This window comes from Papio anubis, chromosome 5, assembly GCF_008728515.1.
Source record: "Papio anubis isolate 15944 chromosome 5, Panubis1.0, whole genome shotgun sequence".
NCBI lineage: Eukaryota > Metazoa > Chordata > Mammalia > Primates > Cercopithecidae > Papio > Papio anubis.
The window spans coordinates 124,099,878-124,120,179 of NC_044980.1; the positions used below are offsets into that span (position 1 = coordinate 124,099,878).

General features: G+C 40.6%; 1 protein-coding gene across 6 annotated transcripts in view; it reads left to right on the forward strand.

The window, feature by feature from the left end:
- Positions 1-20,302, forward strand: part of CDC42SE2 (CDC42 small effector 2) — a 116,907-nt gene that overhangs the window by 20,408 nt on the left and 76,197 nt on the right. Inside the window, exon 2 of one of the 6 annotated variants that reach the window (XR_004183992.1) lies at positions 2,290-2,353. The exons of 4 other annotated variants lie outside the window; for them this stretch is intronic. The gene's annotated coding sequence lies outside the window, so the exon portion shown is untranslated. Of the gene's footprint in view, positions 1-1,980; positions 2,354-20,302 lie in introns of those variants that run through there. One more of the 6 variants, XR_004183990.1, reaches the window with a different exon arrangement.

Sequence of the window (20,302 nt, forward strand, 5' to 3'; positions counted from 1 at the left end):
TGCTAAAGTAGGATACAGAATTGTACATGTACGACTGTTAAATATACCTGACTTTGGGGAATGGTGGTTATTGATTTCTTTATTTTTGATTTTCTTGGAGACAGTCTCATCTGTTGCCCAGGGTGGAGTGCAGTGGTGTGATCATACTTGGTGTAACCTCGAATTCCAGGCCTCAAGTGAGCCTTGCACCTCAGCCTCCTGAGTAGCTAGGACTACAGGCACATGTCATCATGCCCAGCTAATTTTTAAACTTTTTTTTTGGTAGAGATAGGGTCTTGCTCTGTTGCCCAGGTTGGTTGTGAACTCCTGAGCTCAAGCAATCCTGTGCCTTAGCCTCCTAAAGCACTGTGATTACAGATGTGAGCTACTGGGCCCAGCCCCCAATTTAAAAATGTTTCTGTATTTTCCACACTTCTTACAATGATCATATACTTCTTTTATAATCAAAGTAAAATAATAGTTTTTTAAAATGACAATAGAGGTTGCCTGTGGTGGTGTACGCTTTAGTCCCAGCTACATGGGAGGCTGAGGTGAGAGGATTGCTTGAGCCCAAGGACTTGAGTCTAGCCTGGACAACATAATGAGACCCTCTCTCTAAAAAAACCCAGGTCAGGCACAGTGGCTCATGCCTGTAATCCCTGCACTTTGGGAGGACAAGGTGGGAGGATCGCTTGAGCCCTGGAGTTTGAGACCAGCTTGGGCAACATAAAAAAACCCTGTCTCTGAAAAAACAAAAACAAAAACAAAAAAACATTGCCTGGCGAGGTGGTACTACACACCTTTGTCCCAGCAACTCAGGAAGCTGAGACAGGAAGATCTGTTGAGCCTGGAAGGTTGAGGCTGTAGTGAGCTGGGGTTGTGCTCCAGCCTGGGTGACAGAGTGAGACCCTGTTGGGCACCCCCAAAAAAAATAAAACCCCAAACCGAAAAAACAACAGTAACTGTGTCTTTGTATGTTACTGATATAAATTTATTCAGCCAAGAAAAGCAGGATCATTCAGTGTAAGGAGTGTTAATATTCTATGTTGATTCATGATTAGCATATATTATAAATAAAATAATTTCTGACTATGGCTAAGAGAACTTTTAATTCTTCCATTGACCTAAACATTTCAATTTATAATAGCAGTGTAGAATAAATCTTGTGTATTTGACTTCTGAAATGAGGGAGAGGAAAAATATAGGCAATGCATATTTTAAACATAATGAACAGTATTGTATCTTTCAGAGTTCCTTGCAAGAAACAAACTCTATTCTAGGATTTTTAGGCAGAAAGATATTTTATGGTAGGCAGTTTAGTACTTATAAAATCATTGCATGGTCTGGAAGAGCTGGAATCAGAGGGTTATCACTAGATTAATACATTCAAGAACATAAGACCATAGTTGTGATTGAGAGGTCAGGAAACAAACTGAGGAGTAGTCATAGGAACACTGAATCTGGTACCATAACTGCTTCTAGCTGCGTTTATATCTAGTGAGTAGAGTTTGGCTATCGCAGTTGTTTCTAAACCTTCTTTGTGTCGTTGCTCACCACTGAAATCAGCAGCAGAAAGATAGCTTCCATATCACTTCTGCTTTACAAATCTCGTAAGAAGCTTTCTAACTAGCAGGACCTTGTTTGCATTTCTAATACTAATTGTAAAGGAAAGTCTGGGAAATGTAGCTTTTTTTTTTTTTTTTGGTTGGGGGGACAGGGTCTCACTGTGTCACCTATGCTTTAGTGCAGTGACATGATCTTGGTTCACTGCAGCCTCAGCCTCCTGGGCTCAAGCAGTCCTCCTGGGCCCAAGCAGTCCTCCCCAGCTCAAGCGATCGTCCTGAGTAGCTGGGATTATAGGTGCTCATCACCACACCCAGATAATTAAAAAAAATATTTTTTGTGGAGATGGAATCTTACTGTGTTGCCCAGTCTGGTCTTGAACTCCTGGGCTTAAGTGATCCTCCTGCGTTGGCCTCTCAAAATGCTGAGATTATAGGCATGAGCAAATGCACCTGGTCAGTTTTTTTTTTTTCTTTTTTCTTTTTTTTTTTTAATAAAGCATTCCTGCCCCTGAGGTACAGGAAGGCTTCTATAGGGAGTGGTGAGAGGGAATGAATGCCAAGTATTTCATGACTAGCCTTCAGAAGCTTCTGTTTACTAGGTAATAAGGCTTTACACTCAGCGTACAGTTGACCCTTGGACAACATGGGTTTGAACCACACAATTCCATTTACATGTAGGCTTTCTTTATCCTCTGCCACCCTTGAGACAGCGAGACCAACCCCTCCTTTTCCTCCTCCTCTTCAGTCTACTCAACTTGAAGATGGTGAGGATGAAGACATTTATGATAATCTACTCCACTTAATGAATGGTAAATATATTGTCTCTTCCTTAAGAGAAAATCTTCCTTAAGATTTTCTTTTCTCTAGCTTACTTTGTTGTAATAATACAGTATATAATACATATACAAGATATATGTTAATGGACTGTTTCTGTTAAGGTAAGACTCCTGGTCAACAGTAGGCTATTAACTTTTAGGAGTCAAAAGTTATGTGCAGATTTTTGATGAAGTGAGGGGCTGACAGGTTGCCAGGAATCCCTGTGTACTTCATGGGTCAACTGTATTTATTTGTAATCACCGTAATCCCTGTGTACTTCATGGGTCAACTGTATTTATTTGTAATCACCGTAATCCCTGTGTACTTCATGGGTCAACTGTATTTTATTTACTATTTTATTCTATTTTATTTTTTTAGATGGAGTTTTGCTCTGTCGCCCAGGCCAGAGTGCAGTGGCGCAATCTTGGCTCACTGCAACCTCCACCTCCTGGGTTCAAGCGATTCTTGTGCCGCAGCCTCCCAAGTAGCTGGGATTACAGGCGCCCACCACCACACCCAGCTAATTTTTGTATTTTTAGTAGAGAAGGGGTTTCACCATGTTGGCCAGGCTGGTCTGAAACTCCTGACCTCAGGTGATCCACCTGCCTTGGCGTCCCAAAGTGCTGGGATTACAGGCATGAGTCACCTTGCCTGCCCTTGGGTCAGCTGTATTTTAAAGGTGGTGAGATTAACAGTATTCAACTTAGATTTGATTTGTTCAGAAATTGTTCTTTTCTTTTAGTCTGAACCGTTGATGTTCTATTTTCATAATGTATCAGTTGTAGTGTTTCGTTAGAAATAAATGAATGTTTATAGACTTTTTTTTCTTTTTCTTTTTTTTTTGAGACAGGGTCTCACTCTGATGCCCAGGCGAGTACAGTGGTGCAATCATGTCTCACTGCAGCCTCAGCTTCCTGCGGTCAGGTGATTTTCCCACCTCAGCCTCCCAAGTAGCTGGGACTATAGGTGTGCTCCACCATGCCCAGCTTTTTTTTTTTTTTTTTTTTTTTTCTTTTTTTGACATTTTTTGTAGAGATGGCGTTCTGTCATGTTGCCCAGGCTGGTCTTGAACTACTGGGTTCAAGTGATCCGCCCTCTTTGGCCTCCCAAAGTGTTGGAATTACAGGTGTGAAGCACCATATCCTGCTGAAATTTTCTTTGTAGTGTGTTTCTCTTTGGATTGAAGAGGTAAAATGTTGCCAATAGATTTAAAAGTCTCCATACTTTTTTCCCTAATAGTTGGGCTTTTATAGAATTGAATTAATACGTACTTTTTTTTCTTTAGTTATTTGATTATTTTGCCTCCATTTATTATTTTGTCAAAATGGGAGAAGTGGCCTGGCATGTTGGCTCACACCTGTAATCCCAGCACTTTGAGAGACAGAGGCAGGTGGATCGCATGAGCCCAGGAGTTTGAGACCAGCCTGGGCAAAATAGTGAGACTCTGTCTCTATCAAAAAAGTAAATAAATAAATTAGCTTGACATGGTGGTCCCAGCTACTTAGGAGGATTGCTTGAGCCCAGGAGGTTGAGGCTACAGTGAGTCATGATCATCCCACTGCACTCCAGCCTGGGTGACAGAGGGAGATCCTGCCTCAAAAAAAAAAAAAAAAGAAGTTGTGGTAATGTTTGAAAAGAATATGTGAACTAGTAAATGCAACTTTTCCTCTTAAAATGTGGAATCAAGATGTTATGCTTTTTAGTTCCTCATAAAGTTTTGAGAATGCTAAAAGATACTTTAGTGTGCTTTTTCTTTCTTTTTTTTTTTTTTGAGACGCAGTCTCGCTCTGTTGCCCAGGCTGGAGTGCAGTGGCCGGATCTCAGCTCACTGCAAGCTCCGCCTCCCGGGTTTACACCATTCTCCTGCCTCAGCCTCTTGAGTAGCTGGGACTATAGGTGCCCGCCACCACGCCTGGCTAGTTTTTTTTTTTTGTATTTTTTTTGGTAGAGACGGGGTTTCACCGTGTTAGCCAGGATGGTCTCAATCTCCTGACCTCGTGATCCACCCATCTCGGCCTCCCAAAGTGCTGGGATTACAGGCTTGAGCCACCGCACCCGGCCTTAGTGTGCTTTTTCATCAGAAGATATTTCTACCTCCCAAGTTTCATGAAATATCAGCTTATTGAGTAGTTTCAGTATGGCGAGTGTCTAATTAAAAAGCCATATGCTATATAACTTCCAAATACTGTAATTTCAATTCCTTTTTTTTTTTTTTTTTTTTTTAGAGAGAGCCTCACTCTATGGTCCAGGCTGAAGTGCAGTGGTGCAGTCATACCTCACTACAGCCCCAAACCCCTGGCTTCAGATGATCCTTCTGCCTCAGTATCTGAGATAGCTGGGATTATAGGTGTGAGCCACTGGGCCTGGTAGATTCTTCACTAAGTATTTGAGAGCAAATTAGGAATTTTAGCTTCTGGTACCATTTGTTGCTTGCTACAGAAAGTTAGGTTGACCTGGAAACTTAACTGCTTTAGAGAAGCCTGTTTCCTACTTTGGAGGAGCAAGGAATGAAGCTTTGGTATAGACATTTTTAAGCACTGAAATTGAAGGGTTATTCTTGTTCCTCCTACCCCCATCACTTTTCAAGTTGATTTCTTTGATCAGTATTATTTATTAATAGTATTCTGTGTTAGCAAGTTAGGGTAATTGTTAAACGTTTTGGCTCATGTATTCTATACATGTTTTTTGGAAAAACTACTTAATACATTTTAGAACTGACATTAAGATTTTTCATCATAAGTTTGAAAAGTTGCAAAAGATGTAGTTTCTGGTGTATTGTATGTTGTATATGTTTTTACATAATGTATTGACCAAGATCTTGACCTGGTGGATTTTGGTTATTCACTTTAATGGGAAATATTGCTGTAAAATCTAATTGCTAGTCCTCATAATCAAATCAGCCAAATGGGGTATGTTTTCTCGTCAGAAATGGTTTTATTTTTAATTCTAATAAACACCTCGGTACCTGCACTCAGTGACTTTCACTTTCTACTTCTAAGACAGATTGATAAAGCAAGGAGTCATGTCAAGAGTTTGTAGCATAAGGCATCGTTTCTTTCAATATTTCTTGTTTTGCTCACATGAGACTTTTCCCAAGTCACTCCCGATTGTCCTTTTGGTACGCTGGGGATTTCTTGAGGTGAGGAGCATGTTTAAGCTTGAGATGAATAAGAGAAATGACTTTTTTTTTTCTTCTTAGAAACAGGGACTTGCTCACCTAAGCTGTAGTAGAGTGGCACAGTCATAGCTCACTCACTGCTGCAGCCTCAAACTCCTGGGCTCAAGTAGTCCTTTTGCCTCAGCCTTTTGAGTAGCTAGGATCACAGGTGCATGCCACCATTCTTGGCTAATTATTTTATTTTATTTTTGTAGAGATGGGTTATCTCTATGTTGCCCAGGCTGGTCTTCACCTCCTGGCCTAAAGCCATCCTCCTGCCTCCTCCCAAAGTGCTAGGATTACAGGTGTGAGCCACTGTGCCTGGCCTTGACTTCCTTTTACAATGTAAAAGAGCTATTGTGAAAGGAAAGATGGAAGAGACAAGGAATTGTGCTTGGATACGTCAATTTTAGAAGAGCACAAAAGGCAGTTGGTGATCTGAAAATAGATCTCCTTAAAATTGTCTAGACCTGTGTACCCCCGAAAAATACCAAATCTTATACTGGGTTGGCGACTCGAGTTAAGGGAACAGCTTATCTTCTGCCTTAATTGATATCCTGTATTTATCTTTTGAAGTAAATTATTTCACTTTTTAATTTTACCTTGAAAGTATTGTTTTGAGAAAGTGTATAACTGGCTTCTTCTTTTTTTTTTTTTTTTCCTCTTTTTTTGAGACAGGGTGTGACTCTGTTGCCTAGGCTGGAGTGCAGTGGTGTGACCTTGGGTCATTGCAGCCTCCGCCTCCCAGGCTCAAATGATCTTCCCATCTCAGACTCCTGAGTAGCAGAGACTACAGGCTGGCACCACGTTGGCTGGTTATTTTTTGTATTTTTGGTGGAGACGGGGTTTGGCCATGTTGCCCAGGCTGAACTCAAACTCCTGGGCTCAAGTGATCCGCCCACCTCGTCCTCCCAGAGTGCTGGGATTATAGGCATGAGCCACCGTGCCTAGCCATAACTGACTTTTATGATGAAACCAGCGTAGTTTTTACAGTACTTTACAGGCCAGCAGACATAGTAATTAGAACCTCATGGAAGTGATTGCCAAAATGTAAAAATTAGAAAAAAAAGAAAACTAGATCTTTTGTCTTTTGCTCCATACCAAGGTAAATTCTTGATTTTTCCCAGAATTCAGTATAAAAAAGGGAAACCTTAAAAATACTAGGAGAAAACATAGGTCAATATAAAAACTCTTGGGTACGGGAAAGATTTTCACAAGAAGTCTTACAGAGAAATACTTACAAGTGTGCCTGATTTATAAGTAAGATTGTTCTATGGACTGTAGTTGTTTTTTAATTATTATTATTTCTTAATGCTGTTTGGTTAGCCATGCCAAACTGTCATATCTTAATCGCTCATAAAATGTTTATATAATGAAGGTAAATATTATGGTCCATGAATTTGTGTACATGATTTTGTTTTTTAAAGACTTATTTAGAATGGTGGTTCCCTACCCTGGCAGTACGTTAAAATAGTCTGGAGGTACCCTTAACAAAACACAGGTTCCTGGGAACCACTCCTGGGAATTGATTAATTTGTCTGATGTGGGGCTTTGGCATTAATATTGCTTTAAAAGCTCACCAGTTTATTTTACTATCCACCCGGAATCGAAAACTTACGTTTTTGAAGGATTTGTTTTTACTTTGATCCTTCTTTTGTTTTGTTTGTTACTCTTTTCTTTCTCCTTCCTTGAACTCAGTTTGGTACATTAAAAGACTAAATATAACATTATAGAGTCCAACATGCTCCTTTTTCTCATTAAAGAAGTAAATCTTCAAATTATTGTTTTATAGCCATAACTTTTTAAAAAATATGAATTCTTCTTTAGAAATAGTTTTTAGAATACATGTAAGATCAAGACTGCCATTTACCTCTAAGTAATCTTGCAAGTTTTATATTACCTTTTCCCTCTGCTCTTTAAATACAAATAACCCTTCAAAAATACTGATATAACAAACACCACCCAGGACTCATCAGCCTTTCTGATGATTTCTTTGGTAAGTTAAGAGGTTATTTGGCTCTTGGTAATAGACAAGGTTGTACATATGTAGAAGTGGGGAGAAATTAGGAAACCAGTCTGTTATGTTCTCTTGGAATTAACTCTTGATTATTAAGCATCTTAAAAATGAATATCTTCGGCCGGATGTGGTGGCTCACGCCTATAATCCCAGCACATTGAGAGGCCGAGGCAGGCGGATCACGAGGTCAAGAGGTTGAAACCATCCTGGCTAACATGGTGAAACCCCGTCTCTACTAAAAATAAAAAAATTAGCTGGGCATGGTGGCATATGTCTGTTGTCCCAGCTACTCGGGAGACTGAGGCAGGAGAATCGCTTGAACCTGGGAGGCGGGGGTTGCAGTGAGCCGAGATTGCACCACTGCACTCCAGCCTGGTGACAGAGTGAGACTCCGTCTCAGAAAAAAAAAAGAAAAAGTAATAATAATATCTTCCCAGCTGGACACAGTGGCTCACACCTGTAATCCCAGCCCCTTGGGAGGCCGAGGCGGGTGGATCACCTGAGGTCAGGAGTTCGAGACTAGCCTGGCCAACATGGTGAAAACCCGCCTCTACTAAAAATACAAAAATTAGCCTGGTATGGTGGCGCATGCCTGTAATCCCAGCCACCTGGGAGGCTGAGGCAGGAGAATCGCTTGAACCCAGGAAGCAGAGGTTGCAGTGTGCCAAGACTGCACTCCAGCCTGGGTGACAGAGTTAGACTCCATCTCAAAAAAAAAAAAAACCTTCGTAATTTAAAAGGTACACAGTTTTACAGCTGGGAGTGGTGGCTTGTGCCTGTAATCCCAGCACTTTGGGAGGCTGAGGTTGGCAGATCACTTGAGCCCAGGAGTTCAGACCAGTCTGAGAAATATGGCAAATCCCCATCTCTACTAAAAAAAAAATTATTATAATAATAAAAAAATAAAAATCATAAGCCTGGCATGGTAGCATACACCTGTAGTCCCAGCTCCTTGGGAACCTGAGGTGGGGAGATCGCTTGAGCCTGGGAGGTTGAGGCTGCAGTGAGCTGAGATTGCACCCACTCAGCCTGGATGACAGTGCGAGATGCTGTCTCAAAAAAAAAAAAAAACAAAAAACTTATAATACAGCAAAAGAACATAGTTGTTCATTTGAATGTTGAATGATTGAACATATAGAGATATTTTGATAATACTACTTGCACATTTGTCAGATTTTTAATAATCTAAAAATGAATAATGCTCTGATCTGAATATTTGTGTCTCTTTTCCCCACCCCCAAATTCATATGTTGAAATTCTAACTGCCAATGTGATGGTAATAGGAGGTGAGGCCTTTGAGAGATGATTCGGCCCTCATGAATGGGATTAGTGCCCTTGAAAAAGAGACCCCAGAGAGTTAGCTCTACCCTTCTACCATGTGAAGATACAGTGAGAAGGTACCATCTAAGAGAAAGTGGGTCCTCAGCCGGGCGTGGTGGCTCACGCCTGTAATCCCAGCACTTTGTGAGGCCAAGGTGGGCGGATCGCCTGAGGTCAGGAGTTAAGGACTAGCTTGGTCAACATGGTAAAACCCTGTTTCTACTAAAAATACAAAAATTAGCCAGACGTGGTGGCAGGTGCCTGTAATCCCAGCTACTGGGAAGGCTGAGGCAGGAGAATTGCTTGAACCCAGGAGGAGGAGGTTGCAGTGAGCGGAGATCATGCCATTGCACTCCAGCCTGGGTGACAAGAGCAAAACTCCGTCTCAAAAAAAAAAAAAAAAAAAAAAAAAAAAGTGGGCCCTCAACAGACTGTGAATCCGCCAGTGCCTTGATCTGGACTTCCCACTTCCACAACTCTGAGAAACAAATTTTCGTTGTGTATAGGCTACCTAGTTTGTGGTATTTTGTTACAGCAGCCTGAACGGGCTAAGACAAGTAAGAACTTACTTTCCTTACGTTCTTTATTTTTCTGTAAAGTATTACCTTCTCCCCTTCCCAATGAACAGTTTGTCAGCAATCATTTTACTTGTAGGCCCTGGTGTGCCAGGTCCTGACTGAAATGCAGACTGATCACTCTGCCGTAGAGTGGTGCAACTTACTGATGCAACTTACTGCGTGTCTTAACTCCTTACGAAGGCAACTGGGGCAGATTCCATAGTATATTATTGGCTGCCTTAAGATAAGCTAGTTGGCATTTCGGCATCCCCTGTGTTTACTAGAAGTAATGTCACACTGAGCCACTCTTCTGGTGAAAATGTACAGCTGGTAGAATAAATTGTATGTTAATGATACTGTTAATGCAGGAGGGCCACTAGATACAAGGATGCAGAGAGTCAAGTATACACTGTTTGAAAAGTACATACAATATTGAGAAAGACTAGAAAACGTTATCTTTAAGCAGTTAGGCTGAATTAAATTGGGAATTCCTGGCTTCACAGAGTATATCCAATCTGATATACTCTGGGTGTTCCAAATCTGGATCACACAAAAATGTGATAATGTTATTTGACATAATATAAAATTAATACAAGACAAAGAGGACAAATTACTCATCAGTTTGGGAACTGTGACTTACTTTGCCTTGAAGGAAATGTATGATGTCCCTTTTCTGGGATTAAATAAAAACGTTCAATTATTGAATAAATACTTGCTGAGCACTAGCTATTTGCCAGACACTCAGGTACTAGGGATTTAGCTTCAAATGAAAGAGACAAAAGTCCTTTCATTTATGGAGCCCTACATTCTAGTTGATGTAGACAAGCAACAAATGAGTAAAATATATAGAATGCCAGATAAATAAGTGCTGTGAGGAAAAATAAAGCATGGGAGGGAGATGGTGACTTCTAGGGTAGGGAACAGGAGATTGCAGTTATAAAGAGGATGGCAAAGAAAGCGTTCAGGGAAAAGGATAGTAAAAAGCCAGTACATGGCTGGGCGTGGTGGCTCACGCCTGTAATTCCAGCAGTTTGGGAGGCCGAGGTGGGTGGGTCACGAGGTCAAGAGATCAAGACCATCCTGGCTAACATGGTGAAACCTTGTCTGTACTAGAAATACAAGAAATTAGCCAGGCGTGGTGGCATGCACCTTTATCCTAGCTACTTGGGAGGCTGAAGCAGGAGAATCGCTTGAACCCAGGAGGCTGAGGTTGCAGTGAGCCGAGATCACGCCACTGCACTCTGTTCTGGGTGACAGAGTGAGACTCCGTCTCAAAAACAACAAAAAAAATTAGCCAGGCATGGGGGAGGGCACCTGTAATCCTAGCTACTTGGGAGACTGAGGCATGAGAATCACTTGAACCCAGAAAGTGGAGGTTGTGGTAAGCTGAGTTCAAGCCATTGCATTCCAGCCTGGGTGACAGATTGAGACTCTGAAAACAAAACAAAAAACAAAAAGAAAACCCCCCAAGGTAGCTATTACAGCATCATTGTGATAAAGATAAGTGTTGGCGGTAACCTGAATGTCTGTCTGTGGAGGATTGGTTAAATATATTATAGTGCATCCGTATAATGGAATATTGTACTGCAAATGAAAAATAAGTTCTGCATGCACAGAATGGTCTCCAAGACACATGTGAAGTGGTTAACAAAAGGTTCAGAATATGTAGAGTATGCTACCATTTAAATGCGTCACATACGTAATATAGTATTTTTATAAATACATGGAATCTTACTGGAAAGACATAGAAGAAACTAGTAATAATGTTTGTCTCTGGAGCAGGGAACAGGGTGATTTGCGCACAGGAGAGTGAGGGTGAAACACATTTCTTTTCTTTTCTTTTCTTTTTTTTTTTTTGAGATGGAGTCTTTCTCTATTGCCCAGAATGGAGTGTACCAGTGCGATCTCGGCTCACTGCAAGCTCCACCTCCCAGGTTCACGCCATTCTCCTGCCTCAGCCTCCCAAGTAGCCGGGACTACCCCACCGTGCCTGGCTAATTTTTTGTATTTTGTTTAGTAGAGATGGGGTTTCACCGTGTTAGCCAGGATGATCTCGATCTCCTGACCTCGTGATCCGCTCGCCTTGGCCTCCCAAAGTGCTGGGATTACAGGGGTGAGCCACCGCGCCTGGTCAGCACATTTCTTTTTATCCAGTTTTACTATGGGTATGTACTATCTGGTCAAAATATGTACAATACAAACTATGAACATGACTGTCCTGTAACATATGGGAAAACAGACACACTTTTATTAAACTTGGTGGCCTAGATAACTGTCTAACCTAGATACGGAATAAATGGGATATTTAATAGAGACATGGATTCCGTTTTGATGAGCTGGAGACCATGTTGACAGTGACCATGCTGAAGCAAGGCCAAAATCCTGTTTTGATTGGGTAATGAATTATAGTGAACATGATTATAACACTTAGATTTGTGTGACTTTTTTTACTCTCCTCATCAAATGGAGGCTGTATTCGTTTCCTGGGTTTGCCTCAACAAGGTACCACAAACTAGGTGACTTAAGACAACAGAAATGTGTTGTCTCACAGTTCTGAAGGTTTGAAGTCCAAAATCAGGGTGTCAACAGGACTATGTTACCCATGAAACCTGGAGGGGAAACCTTTCTTGCTTTACCTTAGCTTCAGATGATTTGCTGGCAGTCTTTGGCTTGCAGCTGCTTAACTCCGATCTCTTGCCTTTGTCATCACATGGCCTTCTCCCTGTGTGTCTCTGTTTTCATACAGTTGGCTTCTTAAAAGGACAACAATCATACTGGATTAGGGGCCCACTCTACTCCAGTATGACATCTCATCTTAACTAGTAACATCTGCAACATAAGATCACATTCAGAGGTACAGAGGGGTTAGGATTTCAACATATCTTTTTGGGAGAGGAGCGGGCAAATTCAACCCATAACAGAGGCTTTCCAGTTTGATTATGTTGCTTCTCTATAGTAGTCTTTCATATATGAAAATGTGTTTTGGAAAGTTGTATGGAAAGATAATGTTTTACAAGTTCTCTTTCTTTCTTTCTTTTCTTTTTTCTTTTCTTTTCTTTTATTTTATTTTCTTTTCTTTTTATAAAAGATTTCCTTATGGGAAGAAAAGACCACCCCACCTCTCTTAATAAATCCAACCTAAGATTGCAGTATATTTATTAAAACTAAAATTTTGATGAAAGTAGCATGTTTTCTCTAAGTTGTAAAAGTATGGAGATACAAATAGTGAGTTAAAGGTGACAGTAACTAATTTAGACATTTTTTGTGTTTTTTGTAAAAGTCATAGGAAAAGGATGATTAAATACCTTATGTTCTTTTTTTGCATTTTTGTTCTTTCTCATGCAAAAGTGGCTTCTTTCCAGATCACTTCGACCTGAAGATACAATAAAATATGATAGCAGAGAGAATGAGGCCGTTATTTAGTTCCATTCTTCTCTATGGTTTTTCTTGTACCCATAGTCATTATAATTACATAAAGCATTAAGAAACCTTTAACTCTTTCTCATCTTTCCCTCTTTCTCATGTATACATGAGAAGACAAATATTTGTAGTGTACAAAGTGTTTTTGAAAGTTACCTCATCCTGGCCGGGCGCCGTGACCCTGTAATTGCAGCACTTTGGGAGGCCGAGGTGGGTGGATCACGAGGTCAGAGATCGAGACCATCCTGGCTAACATGGTGAAACCCCGTCTCTACTAAAAATACAAAAAAACTAGCTGGGCATGGTGGCGGGTGCCTCTAGTCCCAGCTACTTGGGAGGCTGAGGCAGGAGAATGGTGTGAACCCGGGAGGCAGAGCTTGCAGTGAGTGGAGATTGCACCACTGCACTCCAGCCTGGGCGACAGAGTGAGACTCCATATAAATAAATAAATAAATAAATAAAAATAAAAAAAGTATAAAGATTATAAGTTACTTCATCCTATAAAAGCCTTTTTGATGTCATTTTACCCTTTGAGAAGTAATAGATCGACAAACTGGCATCTTGGTTTCTTTTGGTTTTTCACACGGGGTCAAATAAAAACTAGGAGACTCTCCCTATTTCCAGTCTTAATGACAGTTTTTCATTTTTTTCTTTAAAAAGTTTATTAATACACAAAAACATATTTAGCTATTTTTATGAGTAATTTCACTGAGTTATTTGTAAAAGGCAGTTAAATCTAATTTCTTAGGAAGTTATGCTTCCTGTTAGGGTGGGTTAGACTAATGTGCTTTCATTCAGCTGCTGTCTAGTCATCTTTAAATTTTTTTTTTTTTTTTTTTTGAGATGGAGTTTCACTCTTGTTGCCCAGGCTGGAGTGCAATGGCACAATCTTGGCTCAGTGAAACCTCGGCTCGGCGCAATAAAATACCTCCTGGGTTCAAGTGATTCTCCAGCCTCAGCCTTCTGAGTAGTTGGGATTACAGGCATGCATCACCAAGCCTGGCTACGTGTTTTTTTTTTTTTTTTTTTTTAAAGTAGAGATGGGGTTTCTCCATGTTGGTAAGGCTGGTCTTGAACTCCCAAACTCAGGTGATCTACTCGTCTTGGCCTCCCAAAGTGCTGGGATTACAGGCGTGAACCACCACGCCCGGCATCTTTAAAATGTTTTATGAATTCAGGTGTCATAGAATCTTAGAATTGATTTAAACTGTGGATATTATTTAGTATGACGTCGCAAATATAGTAATTCTTTTAGTGTCCCTGGTACTTAAAAACCTCTAGTGACCATGAATTCACCACTTTTAGGCATCCCAGTATCTTTTTGGGGGCAGTTAGACTTGTAGATAGTTCTTTTTTTTTTAAAACCAAAAATTGCCTTCCTGAAACTTCTGCATAGTGGCTTTGGTACCACTGTCTTTGGTACCCCATAACAAGTTGGCTTCCTCTTTCCCATGCTGTGCTAAGACCTACAAACCTTTGAGGGCTGTCATATCTTCCCCTTGTACTTTTTGCTAAGCTAAATCTGACACCCAGAATTGAATGCTGTTTTCCCACATTTCTGAATCTGAAATTCTGGGACTAAGTTTTTCCCATTACTTGGAGGTGCAGCCAGGGTTAATAACCTCTGTAATATAAATGCCCTGAAAGGAAGGTACAAGGTACATTGGAAGAGGGCCTGAATAGACTTGGGGATTGGGGAATGATTCCTGAAGGAAATGATAGCCATATCAAGTTCTGAAGAGTATGCCAGACAGAAAGAAGTGAACAGTAAGTGTGTGTGTCCTGTAGGCAACAGAAAGAAACTGAGAATGGTTGGATGGCACAGTCATCAGGCATCAAATGGAAGAGGTAGTAAATGAGGTTGAAGAGAAATGTGGGAACCAAATTGTAAAGGCCCTGAGAAGTCATACGAGGAAACTTTCCTGAGGATAATAGCCATTAAAGGGGGTTTTATATCAGGAGTAACATGATCAGACATTCATTTTAGAAGTATCATTCTAACCAAAATGGGAACAAATTGGAGGGACTAAGAGTGGTTACCAGGGGTCAGTTAGCAGCTATTATGGCATTTGTTTAAAGATAATGGCGGTGCCTAGAACTCTACTGGTGACTTAGCGTTGGGGAGAAACATTGGACAAATGGAACATGGTTGTTTGGCTGTGGGAGATGAGATGGAAAGGCAAGAGTTAAGGATAACACGCTTGTTTCTGGCATTGTAGACTGGGTAGATGAGAGGGAATTTAATGAAAATAAATTGAGTAGGTTTGGGGTGGGGTAGTGGTAAGGAAGAAGCAGAGTTCAGTTAAGGAGCAGAGTTCAGTAAAGTTTGAAGCAGAGGTAGCACATCCTGTGGAGCTGTACTGCATGCAGCTGGGTGTGAGGCTAAACTTAAAGACACCTAGGCTGGAGAGCTTTGGGCTGGAGACAGCTGTGGGCTGGAAATGTAGATTTGGCCATCAGCGTTGATGGTAATTGAACTCAGGGGAGTGATTGAAATAACCTAGGGGAGCAGTTGTAGAGTGAAAGATGAGGGCATAGGACAAAACCCTTAAGAACTGTTAATGTAATGTTAGTGTTTGAGCTAAGAGCCTTTGGTGTTTTGACTGGATTATCTGAGAACCAGCAAAAAAGAGGGAATCAGGGCTGTTGTGATATAGATATGTAGTAGAAACCCACCTAAATTATTTGATTCAAAGAGTAAAGTTGTTCTCAAGTGGTCTATCCTACCCAGCCTGTCACAGTATCTGACATTTATGTTGTTAGTTTCTCTACTTTGGCTTAAGGTGTTGTCTCTCTAGGAGTTCCCTGTTAAAATGTTATCCTTAGAGAACTAAAATATTAATCCCATTGTTGGTGATGGTGGTAGTGTTTTTAGGGTCACTAGCTTTTATTCTGGAATTCAGTGAAAGGATGGATGGGAATTTGAGAAACATAAGATTTGAAAAACATGACGTTACTGAGGAGTTTAGGACCACAGAAGAACCTGGACTTGCAGCATTGAGGTTGCCAAGCACCTGGATAAGGGGAGTGAGAACAAGTGAGAGCAAGAGAGAAGTTGGAAAAGGGGGATAGTGAGTTGGATAGCATAAAATGTCACTAAAAAGGGAATAAGAGAACAAAGAACTAAATAAAGGAAAAATCTGGACAGTATTTTAATTATAAATTAGGGTGACTATATAATAATTATGTTGTAGGCGAGGCGTGGTGGTTCATGCCTGTAATCCCAGCACTTTGGGAAGCCGAGGCACGTGGATCACGAGGTCAGGAGATTGAGACCATCCTGGCTAACACAGTGAAACCCATCTCTACTAAAAATACAAAAAATTAGCCAGGCGTGGTGGTGGGCACCTGTGATCCCAGCTACTTGAGAGGCTGAAGCAGGAGAATGGCGTGAATCTGGGAGGTGGAGCTTGCAGTGAGCTGAGACCGCGCCACTGTACTCCAGCCTGGGCGACAGAGCGAGACTCCGTCTCAAAAAAAAAAAAATTATGTTTAAAAATTGGCATAAATTGTGACTATCACAAGCAAAGAAGGATGAATGGTCACTCTAGTTATAATATGCTTATTAATTGCATAATAAAATAGTTTCCATTTTTAGCTACCGTATGTCAAGCATTGTAATAAGTAAACACTTTATACATCTTATTACATTCTTGCAATAATTCTCTGAGGTGGCATTGTCTTCGTTTTATAGTTAGTGAAACAAATCTCAGGGAGGTAACTTCCCAATGATTCTCTGTGGCAGTCAGAATTGGAAACTGTATTTATTTGACCGTACACAAAATACACATAAACTCTCAAATACTGTATTGTACACCACAGTTGCTGTGGGTGTGTATATGTATTTTAAAATGTCCTCTGAGACTGGCAAGGGTAGGGAGAAGAGGGAGAGAGGAGAGATGGGGTTAAAGGATACAAAATTACAACTAGATAGGAGGAATATGTTCTAGTGTTCTGTGGCCCTGGAGGATGACTATAGTTAATAACATATAGCCTCAAATAGCTAAAAGGAGAATATTGAATGTTCCCAACCCAAAGAAACGATAAATGTTTGAAATGGTGAATATGCTAATTACCCTGACCACTATATAGTTTATTGAAACATCACTGTGTACCCCATAAATATGTACAATTATATTTCAATTAAAAATTTTTAAAAGGGCTGGATGCGGTGGCTCATGCCTGTAATCCCAGCACTTTGGGAGGCTGAGGAGGGCAGATCATGAGGTCAGGAGTTCAAGACCAGCCTGACCAACATGATGAAACCCCGTCTCTACTAAAAATGCAAAAATTAGCCAGCTGTGTAGGTGTGCGCCTATAATTCCAGCTACTCAGGAGGCTGAGGCAGGAGAAGAATCACTTGAACCTGGGAGGCGGATGTTACAGTGAGCCAAGATCACGCCACTGCACGCCATTTTGGGTGACAGAGCAAGACTCCATCTCAAAAAAAAAAGTAAAAAAGTTAAAAGTCCTCTGACTTAAAAACAACTCTGACTTGCTAATTATCAGCATAATGTATCATCATAATATTAAGCTCCCTTCCCGTTCTGATACCCCTATATTTTGAGGCATGGAGGGGGGGAATAACCTGTCTGAAATCAGTACACTTAGTAAGTGGCAGAGCCAGATTTCAAACCCTGAAGACAGTTTGACAGCAGCACCTCGTTTTTCTTTATCTTATTTATTTTTTTTGAGATAGGGTCTCACTCTCTTGCCCAGACTGCAATGCAGTGGCGAGATCTTGGCTCACTGCAACCTCTGCCTCCCCGGCTCAAGTGATTCTCCTGCCTTAGCCTCCCAAGTAGCTGGGATTACAGGCATGCTCCACTGCTGCCTGGCTAATTTTTGTTTTTTGGGTTTTTTTTTTTTTTTTTTTTTTGTTTTTAAGGCGGAGTTTTGCTCTTGTTGCCCAGGCTGGAGTGCAGTGGCACGATCTCAGCTCACTGCAACCTCCGCCTCCCAGGTTCGAGAGATTCTCCTGCCTCAGCCTCCCGAGTAGCTGGGATTACAGGCATGCACCACCACGCCTGGCTAATTTTGTGTTTTTAGTAGAAATGGGGTTTCTCCATGTTGGTGAGGCTGGTCTCGAACTCCTGACCTCAGGTGATCCGCCCACCTCAGCCTCCCAAAGTGCTGGGATTATAGGCGTGAGCCATAGCGCCCAGCCTAAATTTTGTGTTTTTAGTAGAGACGGGGGTTTCACCATGTTGGCCAGGCTGGTCTCGAACTCTTGACCTCAAGTGATCCACCCACCTCAGCCTCCCAAAGTTCTGGGATTACAGGCCTGAGCCACCGTGCCTGACCATCACCTGTTTTCTTAACTGCTATCCTGTACTGCCTCCTTTAGCCATATTCTTTGTCTGGACATGTTCTCATTTCTCTTAGGAGTGGGTTTGTTAGGGAGCATGGTAAATGTATATATACCTTTATAAGAAAGTTGCGAAATTGTTTACAAAGTGGTTGTATCATTATGACTTACCATGAGTAGTCCATTTTTATTGCCTCATGACCTTTTCTTCTTTTTTTAATTAAGACAAGCAGATTCTGAAACTCCAGCAATTAGAAATAGCTTATTTCCCCTTTAACATTTTTGCCTCATTCACAGCTAACCTCACCTGTACCCACTTCTGTAACTCAACACATCTTACACTTTTAAGGTCTTGGAATGTTAACAGCACCAGCAAATAACAGCAAGAATCAAACAAAAAGGTCTTGAGTCTTAGTGTTGCCACTGGCTACATTATTGCCCAGATGACTTCACTTAAACTGTTTAAGTCAGTGATTACACGCATTTCCTTACAGTATATTTACAGAGGAAATAAATGACAGTGATTTATTGCAGTGCTAATAGACATTGTACTAATTATGTGATTTTAAGTCAAGTTTCTTTACCTTTCTGGGCCTGTAAAGTGAGGAAATTGAACTAGATTTCTTACAGGTCTATATCTGTCCCTGACAGATCTGTATTTCTTTGAGAAGAAAAAAGGAATTGGTATTTGACATTAAAGAATCATGCATAGAAATGTGTCATGTATTTAAGTACTTATTTTTCATTCAACATCAGAGTGATTTAATAGAGTCAAGGCCTGATAATTTAAGCCACTGTTTCTTGAGGAAAAGTGGAAAGTACTGAAAATGTTACTGGAAGACTTATGACTTTGGCTTCTTGTAGTTTATCAGCTGAAATTTAAGACTTTTGAATTGTAGTGGATTGGGCACTTAAAAATCGATTTTATTTTTAATTTATAAGAAGATCTGAGGATTGGAAGGAATCTTAAATAAAGTTTGTCTAAATCATCTGTCAGTAGGACTTTTGAATCATCATCCTAACATCCTGACCTCTGATAAAAGATACCCTAAGGCGGGACATTCCACTTTTAGGTAGCAGTGACAACAGAAAGATGTACTAATAGGTAGAACATACAGCCTGTACTCATTCATTGGAGTTGTGCCATTTGGGATGATGCAAAACAAGCATAATTTTTCTTTGTGACTGCCCTACAAGTATTTAGATGTAGCATGGATAACTTAATTTCTTTAAAAATGCAGTCTTGTCTTCATAATAATATGATGGAACTGAGAATGATTAACTTGGGAGACTAGAAATCTCTGCATAGAGATGGAGTGTACACTTTGGCTTTTGTCTAAAATAATTTTCTTTTTTGGGGGGACAGTCTTGCTCTGTTGCCCATGCTGGAGTGCAGTGGCATGATCACAGCTCACTGCAACCTTGACCTTCCCAGCCCAAGCAATCCTTGCACCTCAGCCTCCCAAGTAGCTGGGACCACAGGCATTCACCACCATGCCAGGATAATTTATTATTATTTTTAATTTTTAAATTTTGTATTTTTTGTAGAGATGGGGTCTCTCTACGTTGCCCAGGCTTGTCTTGAACTCCCGGACCCAAATAATCCTCCCGCCTTGGCCTCCCAAAGTGCTGGCATTACAGGCATGAGACACTGCACCTGGCCTAAAATAAAACTTACTGGTTAAATTCAGCTAAGGAAATAATTCATTTTTTCTCTGTCTCTTCAGTATAAATGACAGGCAGATGGGGATAGAGGTGGCATTTAATATGATACAAAAAGCACCAAGGCATACCAGCACTTAGCAGTTAAACTGGATCTGTTCTCAGGACTTTTTCACGAATTCTAAGCAGAATATGAAGTCCATTTTAGTAGTGGTATCCAGATGACACTCATTGAATGATTATATTAAAATATGTTTTTGGTCAACAATGAAATGACAGTATTTTAAATCTAATTTCTACCAAATGTAATGGAGGACTGAGGTACTCTGGACTATAATTGAATTAACAATGTTGAAATCCACCAAATTTCCTTTTTTCCATGCCAAATTATATTATGCTAGGTTAGTTAGAGTACTGTTTTTGGCATATGCTTTCTTTGTGATTAGTAACTGTTTCTGATCCTTAACATTGAGATATTATACTTTTGGAAGAGCTATTTTC